The sequence below is a fragment of the Erpetoichthys calabaricus genome, chromosome 7, assembly GCF_900747795.2.
Source record: "Erpetoichthys calabaricus chromosome 7, fErpCal1.3, whole genome shotgun sequence".
Taxonomy (NCBI): domain Eukaryota; kingdom Metazoa; phylum Chordata; class Cladistia; order Polypteriformes; family Polypteridae; genus Erpetoichthys; species Erpetoichthys calabaricus.
The window spans coordinates 156,433,531-156,443,486 of NC_041400.2; positions in this window are offsets into that span (position 1 = coordinate 156,433,531).

The following is a 9,956-nucleotide window of genomic DNA, read 5'->3' on the forward strand; positions in this document are numbered from 1 at the left end:
AATGGTCTCAAAATGCATTTCAAATAAAAATTAGACTTCAAGGAACAAACAACAATTTATTTCTTGCATAGCCCAAAATCTCAGGAATGCCGCAATAGGCTTTAAAAGGTCTTGTTGTTTGACAGCCCACCAGCCTTCTACTTCCTAAAAAGACAAGAGAAAACTACCCAAAAAAAACACAGGAAAAAAAAATGGGACAAATCTTGGGAAAGGCAACTCAGAAAGAGACGCCCTTCCATGTAGGATGGGCATGCAGTGGGTGTCAAAAAACAGGGTAAATACAACACACAAATCAGAAATCAAGTCGTTCTCTTCACAGAGCTAGACAGTCTATCTATCATGGCCACCTCAGGAATACAATACAATAGTACACACTACTTTGTTCTTGCACAGCGCTCCTCAACAAATGATTTCTTAAAATACAAATCTGTAATCCTGAAACTAAAAGCAACACACACAAAAAAAAACAAAATACATAAATAAAAGGGGCTACTGTCATACAATGAAAATGATATCATTTTAAACAAAACTTTCTGAAATTTAAATATTCAAAACTGAGCCTTTCAGTCACACGTGCATCTCTGTATAGATGCATTAGATGTTAATTCACAAATTATTCCACTCCTTACCCCAAAATGTCTCATGGGCTCACTGCTCTTATGAAAAGTCAAAGTCTGATTGACTTCAGATGAATGCTCACAGCGTTCTGAAGCAGTTTACAGCATCGTAAAGAATTTTACAATGACCCTGACACTGGAATAAGTGGTCAGTCAAAAGTTACATTTCTGGGGCTCTGAGGTGCCATTCCAAATCCAGAAGCTTTATGGAGAACAATTTTGACAAAAGACATCATGTGCAAGTCATTCACATGGCAGTTGTAACTCTTGTGGGATACATTACATCATTTTAACTAGTACTTTTGGAATTAGATATATACAATTGACCATTAGAAGAATAACAATCTGTTTCTTCATGGTAAGGCAGCAATAACATTATCTTCAGGAGTTAGTGCTACAGTGGGGGTGGGGAATAAGTATTTGATCCCCTGCTGAATTTTTAAGTTTGCTCACTTACAAAGAAATGAGCAGTCTCTAATTTTTATGGTAGTTTCATTTTAATGGAGACTCTTAAGTTTAGCAGTGAACATCTGGGCATGTATATGTGCCTTTTTGAGCAGGAGGACATTGCGGGCGCTGCAAGATATCACTCTATTATGGCATAGTGTGTTACCAATGGTGTTCTTGGTGACTGTGGTCCAAGCTGCCTTCAGATCATCAACACTCTCCTCCCGTGTAGTTTTGGGTTAATCCCTCACCTTTTTCATGATCATCCTCACCCTATGAAGCAAGATCTTGCATTGAACTCCAGACTGAGGGCGATTGATGGTCATTTTATATTTCTTCCATTTCTGAATGATTGCACCAACAGTTGCCACCTTCTCACCAAGCTTCTAGCTGAAGGTCTTGTAGCCCATTCCAGCCTTGTGCTTGTCTACAATCTTGTCTCTGATGTCATTTGACAGCTCTTTGGTCTTGCCCATGGTGATGGGGAGGTTGGAATGGAAGAAATTGATTCTGTGGACAGGTGTTCTTTATACACATAACAAGTTCAGATCAGGAGTATCTGTAATTGATTAATTGATTGATTGATTGTAATCTGTGTGCCACATGGGCACACAGCCAATCTGTAGGAGCCAGAATTCTGGTTGGGTTGTAGGGGATCAAATACTTATTTCACTCAGTGAGATGCAAATCAAATTTATCCTTTTTATGTAATGTGTTTTTTCTGGATTTTTGGTTGATATTCTGTCTTTCTCCATTAAAATGAAACTACCATAAAAATTAGAGACTGTTCATTTCTTTGTAAGTGAGCTAACGTACAAATTCAGCAGGGGATCAAATACTTATTTCCCCCACTGTATATATTCAGAAGGCAGCATTGCTTCCTTCATCTCCAAGAAATAAACTTTTAACAAGATAATCCAATGTTAACAATTCAAATACTTTAACTCCTACATTGTTAAACTTGCGCCTCAGAGACTGCTCTTGTGAAGAAAGCTTATCATCTGTATTTCAGCTGCAAAATTGGTGATCAAAACAAGGAATGGGCACCTCACATTTGCTGTGCGACATGTGCTGTCAGTCTGAGAGCCTGGCTCAGAGGCACTCGAAAGACGATAACAAAAAGACCATGTGACGGACTGTTACTTCTGTTTGACTGATACAACAACAACAACATTTATTTATATAGCACATTTTCATACAAAAAGTAGCTCAAAGTGCTTTACATAATGAAGAAAAGAAAAATAAAAGACAAAGTAAGAAATTAAAATAAGACAACATTAGTTAACATAGAAAAGGAGTAAGGTCCAATGGCCAGGGTGGACAGAAAAAACAAAAAAAAAACTCCAGAAGGCTAGAGAAAAAAATAAAATCTGTAGGGGTTCCAGGCCACGAGACCACCCAGTCCCCTCAGGGCATTCTACCTAACATAAATGAAATAGTCCTCTTTGTAGTTAGGGTTCTCACGGAGTCACTTGATGCTGATGTGTCTGGTTTCTCTGCCAAAAATAAGAAATCAATTGAATATCCTAATCTGCCTTCAGCAATGAGACCCGTGCCACATGACGACAGTCTTCCAATTCCGAAACCACCAGAGAATTGGACCTTAGACGAACCAGATGAAGAAAATGCAATGTAGGGTACTGACAGTGACATTGACCTGGATTTTGAACCATGCTCATCAGGCGATCCACATCTGATAACACAGTCCGAATTGAATGACTTGGTCTGAGATTTGGGTCTGTCAAAAGCAAAAGCCGAGCTGCTGGGTTTGAGACTGTGGGAATGGTGTTTGCTGTCACCAGGTATGAAAATTTCTGTGTTTTGAGGCCCAGATCATGATATAACCAAATTTTTTGCACAAGTCGACAGTCTCTGTTTCTGTTGTAACATTGGAGGATTGTTCTCAGCCTTGGGTTGTGATCACAACCTGGAAGAGTGGCGTCTCTTTATTGATTCGTCATTGTTAAGCCTGAAAGCTGTTCTGCTACACAATGGCAACGTTTATCCTTCAGTACCTGTTGGCTATGCAGCACACGTGAAAGAAATGTATGAGAATATGGAACTGTTGCTGAAGCACGTCCAGTATAGCAGGTACAACTGGAATATCTGTGGAGATCTTAAAGTCGTTGCTCTGTTACTAGGACTGCAGCTCGGCTATACAAAGTAGTGTTGTTTCATCTGTGAATGGAACAGCCGTGCCAAAGAGTCGCACTATTCTCCACAGAACTGGCCACTCTGTAAAAAGTTAGTTTCAGGACAGAAAAATGTGGCACATGAATTGCTTGTTGACCCAGCAAAGATATTTTTGCCTCCTCTTCACATAAAACTGGGACTCATGAAGAATTTCGTGAAAGCACTGAACAAGGAAGGTGAAGGTTTTCGTTATTTAAGACAGATATTCCCAAGAATAAATGACGCCAAGATCAAAGAGGGCATTTTTGTTGGCCCCCAGATCAGGCATGTTATGAGTGACATGCGGTTTGAAAATCTGTTAGTTGGGCTGGAAAAAATTGCCTGGAAAGCCTTCAAAGACGTTGTTGACAATTTTCTGGACAATTACAGAGCCCCAAACTACATTCAGCTGGTAGACAAACTTCTCAAAGCATACAAGACAATGAAGTGCAACATGTCACTCAAGATTCATTTCCTCCACTCACATTTGGACTTCTTCCCCACAAATATTGGTGCTGTCAGTGACGAACACGGTGAAAGGTTTCACCAGGACATTGCTATGATGGAGAAACAATACCAGGACAATTGGAATCCGTCAATGCTTGCTGACTACTGTTGGACACTGCAATGTGATGCACCAGACATTGAATACAAAAGAAAATCAGGAGCAAAACACTTTTAATTCTGTTGAATTTAATAGCTTATGCGAAACATAAACGTGACTAAATACGTTATTATCAGTAAACATATAAATGTCTATTTCTCAGAGTTCCTATGTGATGCCGTAAAACCGACATATCCAGTAGGTACCTGTCACAATCAGCAAAAAACTTTTCAGGAAGAAAGACTTTTCAAAAAAATTGTTGTGCAGTGTTGTTTTTCTGATGTTTTATTGAAAGGCATTTTGTTGTTGTTGTTTGCCCTACAACATCGTAAAGCCACACTGAATTCTGTGTCCTCTAAGGTTTCAGGTTAGATCCAAATCCTTGATCCCACTCTGGGCTGAGAGAAATGTGGACAGCACTTCAGAATTTGCCATCATCTAAAATATAAAACGCAGATCACTGTTTGAAGCCCACTGAATTTGGGTGCAAATTATTTCACACAGAAGGGAAAATGAACTTTTAGTTCTGACCCCTTTTCTCAGTAGTGATGTTCTGACTGCATATTTTATGTCAGTGGAGTAGTTGGGTTCCCACCATTCCCTGTTTTCTCAGACTCTGACAGCCATCAGTGACTCAATTTTCTTCCTTATCTGAAACTAAAGGTGGCCCACAAAAGGCAAAAAAATGAACTGTCAGAATTCAAGATCAGCATAACATCTCACACTGAACAAACACTGCACTTGCTTTATTATGCATAGATTAAGAACCATTATGGATGTCAATATCATGCTGGGAATGTTGTTAATGCAAAAGGAAAAATTGGAGTTGAGTCAAAAGGTTTACTCTGGTAAGAATATGTGTCTCTTCAAGCATATCCAAGTTGCTTCTTTGTCAGTTTGCTCCACACAAAGATACTGTAGGATAAACTGAATTTTTAAAAACTCTCACCAAGTATTTTCAAGAAATGCTGGCTTTGTTGGCTACTGATCTATGGCAGCCTTTGCTTTGGACTATCTGAGAGTCGCTATTGATCACAATATTGAAATGCCACCTGATTACTCACATTTGCTATGATGAGTATCTGTTAAATATTTACTACCTGGACTAAATTGTGGACTATTACTCTAGCATTTTAATCTAAGAGCAGATTGTCGGAATTGATATGACTTCAACAGAGTCAGCAATACCTACGATGTCACTCGTGTCATGCCTAAAAACATCACTCGCAATACATTCTCTCAAGGGCTTCATTCTCAGCTACCATTCCAAGGAATTAGTCACATGTATTAATACTGTAACACTGTAATCTAATAAAGGAAATTTTAAATAGAAAAAAATGATCTGTAATAAAGGAGACTGATAAAGAAAGTACTAATCTCATCTGAGGCGTTTGATTATCACGTGGAGGGAAGTAGCTGATAGTATGCCTGTAGGGGTCTCAAAAATGGGGTTCTGAAATACCAGTGCACCCTCGTTACAGCTGTTAATGGAATTTGTTGATTATTTGCAAGATTAGTTTCTGCTGTCATGTTGCTACTGTAAGGCCACCAGAATGTTTAATGAGCTCAAATGACTATCTCTCTTTATCATTCTTTTTATTTTTTATTTATTTTCTTTTTAATATTTTAAATTTGCCTCACTAGAGTATAGTGTTAGTTGTTTGTCTGTTGCCTCAGTTATACAGTATTTGGTACAGGTGAACAGCAGTAGTGATGTTTACAATACACCATCTCTTGACATGGAAAATGCAATATATTTTTAGTACATACATTACAAAATTAAAAAAAATCAAAAGTGATAATAAAAATACAAAATTAGAGTCTAAAAATAATAAAATTGGTCTTATCGGCCTATTCTGTTGTCCAGCGTTTTATGCCGACACTAGCAGGATGGTAGTGACTTTTTTTGCACCCTCTCAAGCCACATGAATGAAGTTTACAGCTATAATGGCAATGACTGATAACGTTATGTGGTGGACAGTGGATGAGTGAAAATAACAACAAATCTGGAACATCAGGAAGCCAGAGCCCTGATACAACTAACTAGAGTTGCTAAACTAGGCCAATGTGGCAGCAACCACTGCCATGTTTTCTAGTAAAACACTTTGACTGTAAGAGTGGATGCCAAGATAAAATCGTGAAAGCAGGTGGCTTTATCTGAAGAGGAAAAGGCCGCCAAGAGGGAAGGGACTGGATGTATATTATACCATGCAAAATGGACAACATATGTATCAAATAAAAAACATGAGGTTTGCTCTGATTACTTAGATTTCATCCCTGTCTTGGATGGGTGTAATTTAAAAAGACAAGGATTTTGATATAGTATGGCCACTCTGGCCCAGTGGTGTAGGTATGGGTGGGCCTTGTTGGGCCCAGACCCACCCTGATTGGCCATTGGCCAAGCCAATCAGTTCATTGTAGATTATATTTTTTTGTTAAATGTTGTAATTGATTGGGTATTTGTTATTTTATCTTTCCTCTGGATTCAAAGTGGTATGTCAAATCCTATTGGTTTACTGAATTCTCAATAAATAAATACTGTAAATGGGGGGTTGTTACGGTGTATGTATAACCTGATTGGTAGCGATCAGAACCTTAAGTTGCTTAATTGAGTATTTTCAATGAACATCAAGAGATAGTTTCTTATTTTGAGGGATTATTTCTGACATGGCAAAACAAACTGAACTATCAAGGTTTTTCAAAAAGCTTCATTTAGCTATATGGAATAAATATCCAGGATGCAAAATACACAATGTTTGTCCAACAAATTAATAGAAAAGTGGCAACAAAACAGCAAAAATTGTCATTTTGGAAGCGCTTGACAACTGCCCTGCGGACACTTTCCCTAATGTTAATGCGAGTAACAGTCACACTTCCGAGTACAACTTGCAGTGTTGAGAGAGTTTTTTTCATCTGTAAATAGGATCAAGATGCATCTGAGATCATCAATGCCATCAGTTCATCTCGGCAACTTGACTATCTTACCATTTGAACACGATCTTGCTGAAAATCTAGATCATGCCGAAATCATCGACCAGTTCAAGCTAAAGCCCCGACACATGCATCTGGCATAAAACTTTACAGGGCAGGTAGGGACTCATTTTGTGTGTGTGCCCACCGTGGCACAACAATGTTTGATTGCCTTGATAACTTTTGCATGGTCCTAATAATTCAATTAGGTGAATGTACCACAGTATGAATAGATGTATTGCTTGGAAAAGTGCCCTTATACAGTATATACTACTTAAAACCAGAAGACCCATTTTTACACAGGCCCATCCTATGAACTATTCTTGGCTATGCTCCTGCTCTGCCCTCCTTTAAATTTGCTTTCCTTTCCCTTTTTCCATTTTATAGTAATGAAGTTTCAAAGCATATACTTTTGCAGACGGTATTCATCTCCTTGACCTTTGTGTAATAATACTTACTGCAGTATTTTAGTTATTGGTATACAGTCTTATTGTGCGTCACCGGCCTTTTCATCTTGGACTAGGCAGCCAGAAATGTTTTATTTTGTGGAACACCAAGTGTTGTGCTTCTGTTTTGCAAAAAGGCCCCAGGCCTTATTCAATTTAAACAGAAAATAATCCACTGACTTTCTGAAAGCACACACTCACACGCACATATACTGTACCCCCCTTTTTAGTTGAACAGGTTAGCTGCCATGTTTTGATTTACTGTTGCTTTTACTGTATTTGTACTTTGAGTCTGGGTTTAATTAACTTTTTTTTTGTTCTAAAAACAAGTCATCTGTGTGCCATGGCTAACTGAAAGCGATGAACAAAGCAGACCCAAAGATGTACTATCATAATATATATTGACATCTGAGTAAACAGCAGTCACTAACAGAGCAAAAACATTGAATGTGTCAGAGTTCCAATTATGCTGAGTAAAAGTTGCCTTTTAAACATTACAGGCGCACCTTCAACAGCATATTTGTATGATTTTTACTGTATTTTTAAACCCGACATATGTGCCAAAAATCAAAGGTGGTCTTTTAACAGATGCCTTTAATGATCTATCCCACTTACAGCACAATACTTTTACTCCAGTTACATGTTAAGAAATTTGGTGAATTATTGAAAGGACCACGCAGGGTCCTGCTTGAAAATTCCCCGTACACATCTGGTGGATCTCCTCCCTTGACCTCCTGGGAACTCCCCAAACAATATTAATATCTCTAACGCACAGACACCCTTGCGATCAGCTGGACGAGGAGGGCGAGGGAAATAATTATTTCCTCATGAGCGCCCATGAACAGAAAATAGTGAAAGGGGGGTATTTAAACTCTTTATATGAATCTTGTTTAGGGTGTAAGGGATGCGATCCTGCATCCGGATCAGGCTGTGATGTGCAGGATGTGTCTGCTTAACTCTATTGAGCCGCGGAGCACTGAAAAGAGGGCCGCTAATGCCGATAATAAGCCATTTCATTCAGAGTGGAGATACACTGCACGTATCTTACAGTTGGGGCTGATAGATGTCGTGAACAAAACGTCCATTGAAACTTGCATGGCTAACGCGTACAATGGAATGGAAAGAGGCGTTCAAATGTAAAGTTAATTCGCCAACAAGTTCAAACACAAAATAAAAAAAAAATAACAACGCGTTTCCACTGCTAATGTGTAAGATCGTTATAAAAGTCGTTGCTTCTTTTCTTTTGGTTGCTGATTGGGACTCTGAGATTTTCTTTACATCTTTGTAACGAAATAATAAGCAGTCCTAAATAGAAGGACACACCCAGAAAACAAACTGCAGTGCGGGCATTTCACTGGAGCACCGTGTCATTTGGAGCCCTGCGGTGCGGCGCGGCTCAGCCTGGCGTTGAAAGAAACCTCGCAAGGGGCTCTTCATATAACGGAAGCCCATCAAGATGAAAGAAAACCACACGAAACGTCATTTTTAAAATTTATTTTCCTACACTCTGGCTTGATGCTTTTTTATTGTAGAAGTGGGCAGGCGGCCCTTCCAGTTCCGCTGTGTACATAAAACTGTGCGAGTTATTGAAGTCCGTGTAATTATTAATACTAGCAAAGCAACAGACTAAGCCTCGGTATTGACTTCTAAGTCGTCTTCTCGTCGTACCACAATAAATAATATTATTAGATTTAGCCATGCTCGTTTTTGTTTAAACTGATTTGTAGTAAAGGTGTCGTTAATAGAACTAAATGAAGCATACAGTTATAATAAAACAGAACTTATAAACACAATTTCTTAATAAGGAACTGCATTGTTTTCGGAATCATTAAATGACATTTTGAACTGAACTTTTCAAAAACAGTAAAAGTTGCATTTTTCAAAAAATCAAAGATCAAATGCTTCTTTTAAAGTAAAGAAAAAAAGCCGCATATTTATTTTAAAATATCAACACATTACAACAAACATATAGGCTACTCTAAAAAATTGTGATGCTCATAATTATACCATGTTTAAAGTTAATTTACGTTGACTGGCGTCCAGTCCTGGCTTGGTTCCTTGTTGAGCGACAGACATTATAGTCTGTGACTCCATGGACCGAGTAATCGGCATTAATCAAGTGTATTGATTTAACGGCAGGATGAATTCGCGTCGCTCTTCCAGTTATCGCTTTAAATTTTAACGTGATCAGCACATGCTATTTTCTCAAAAGTTTTAAAATTACGTAAAAAAAAAGTAACTTCAATTGAAACGTTACCGGTACAATTCTAGTTTTACGTAGATTTTTACAGGTTTTACATCCGTGAAGTAATATTCAAAAATGTTCGTGATTTAGTGATACTAACATAACATGCTACGTATTGGTTTCTACTCTTGTTCAGCATACGCAAGTAGGAGCAATAACCCGGTAAAAAAATCTACTTTTATAAAAATCTATCTATCTATCTATCTATCTATCTATCTATCTATCTATCTATCTATCTATCTATCTATCTATCTATCTATCTATACTGTAGTTCCTTTCATGATCTGTATATCGCTGTTAACTGGGTATTCGTGCTGTGAACCTGAATGTACCTGAAAGTTTCACCAATAAGCACCTAGTTTATCTAATCTAATCTTAATCGGGATTTAATACAAAAGAATTACGATTTACAGCTGTAATTTTAGGCGAAGATGTTTTCAGATTACAACCAGGTC